The 1772-nt window shown below is 58.8% G+C and overlaps 1 pseudogene across 1 annotated transcript in view; it reads right to left on the bottom strand.

Moving 5' to 3' along the window:
- Window positions 1-1231: 1231 nt before the first annotated feature.
- Window positions 1232-1772, bottom strand: part of LOC311328704 (target of rapamycin complex 2 subunit MAPKAP1-like) — a 13583-nt pseudogene continuing 13042 nt past the window's right edge. The window contains exons 4-5 of the transcript in view: window positions 1475-1554; window positions 1232-1354 (exon numbers count right to left, since the gene is read on the bottom strand). The product of the transcript in view is annotated as a target of rapamycin complex 2 subunit MAPKAP1-like (transcript). The remainder of the gene's footprint in view (window positions 1355-1474; window positions 1555-1772) is intronic.

Raw genomic sequence — 1772 nt, 5'->3', positions numbered from 1 at the left:
AGAGACCTCGCCTAATGCCATGTGAAAGGGGCAGATTGAGCATCACATTGAGGGTTATTAGAAAAATTAAGATGGGGTAGGGAGGGGGCTGTCCCCCCTACCCCAGCTACCAGAGTTAGCCTGCTCCCCCCCCCTCTCCTAGTCTATAACTGCCTTCCAGAACCATTAGCCCATTCCCGTATAGGAGGCCGGGGGGGGGGCGCGGCCGTGCGAGCCGCTGGTGAGTGAGTTGTTCCCGAGCCTAACGAGAGACGACACGTTCCCAATAACCGGCCCGGTAATTCCCCCCATTCGTTTCCCCCGCCGCGCTTAACGAGCTTTATTAAACCGGCAGCGCTGCGCGGCCGCCGCCGCCATCTTTTATCATTTGCATCAATTAGGGATGGGAGGAGGGGGGGGGGGAGGGGGGGGGGTGTCCATCCCCGCTCGCCGAGCCCAGGTCAACCCCTCCGGTGGGTGGGGGGGGAGTCAAGCGGCGTCAAGCTAGGGAAGGTAGCGTTAAGTGACGGGTGGGTGGCCGGGCTTTGGTGGCATTCGGGGAAAAACTAAAAGCTCGCTTGCAGTCGAGTGCCGGGTCCAAATGTTCTCTCGAACATGACTTCCTGTCCGTGGCCCACGGAGAGGGGCTGGGACCCCCCGACTGATCTAGCCAGGCCCAATAGTAGTCGTGGTTCTAGTGGTAGTAAATAGAACCGGACTCGTGGAACAGGTTGCATCGACGCGACGGACTACATGTCCCATAATCCCCTGGGGCAGGAGCGATGGCACGAACCGGCCACACAGGAAGAGCTCCACCGCTGTGGATACACTGTGAACACCTGCTGTGTGTGTGTGTGTGTGTGTGTGTGTGTCTCCCTCTCTCTCACAGCTCTTTCCCTCTCCATCACCCCCTTAGCTCTCTCTCTCCCTCTCTCTCCCTCTCTCTCCCTCTCTCTCTCTCTCACCCCCCTCTCCCTCCCTCTCACAGCTCTCTCCCTCTCTCCCTCTCACCCCCTCTCTCTCTCCCTCTCACCATCTTTCTTCCATAACCTGCCCCGGCCTCTGTGACCTTTTCAAATCTGACAGTGGCCAGATATAAGTCAGTATGCACATAAACACCCCCCCCCCCCCCACACACACACACACACACACACACACACACACACACACACACACACGGCCCCGCACCAACGCACGTAAACGCAATATCTGAGAGACCATCCTTTTTGCTCCCCAGTACAGTGCCTGGTACTGAGGCCTCGGCCTCTCCTCCACATAAATCCTGCTTCTCTGGGACGCCCAGGCATTCCTCCACGGGCGTATCAGGGACCAGGGAGACCCCCTGTCCTCCTCCTCCTCCTCCTCCTCCTCCTCGCTACTGAGTCAAATCAGGAGCCATTCAACCCCTAAACACTGTGTCTGCCTCCTCCTCCTCCTCATCCTCTGTCTCTCGGGAGCTATGGAGGATCCCGGGGGTACCCCTGTGTCTGGGTACTCGGGGCGTGTCGGGAGCTATGGGGGGATCCGGGGGGTACCCCCGTGTCTGGGTACTCGGGGGCGTGTCGGGAGCTTTTCCTGGAAACGCCACGCTGCTCCAGCAGAGCCGGGCACATCCAGGAGGGAGAGGGGGTGGGAGAATGTCAAAAAAAAAAACACCTCAAAGGTTTGTCAGACAGGCTAAACCCCCCATTTTTATAGTCTTTGGTATGACTCGGCCGGGGATCGAACCCACAACCTCCAGTCTCTGGGCGGACACTCTACCACTAGGCCACAGAGCTGGTTGTGGATGGATG

The sequence above is a fragment of the Borostomias antarcticus genome (assembly GCF_949987555.1).
Source record: "Borostomias antarcticus genome assembly, contig: scaffold_643, whole genome shotgun sequence".
Lineage (NCBI taxonomy): Eukaryota > Metazoa > Chordata > Actinopteri > Stomiiformes > Stomiidae > Borostomias > Borostomias antarcticus.
Note: the sequence above shows the minus strand (reverse complement) of the source record. Positions and strands in the feature narration are given on the sequence as shown.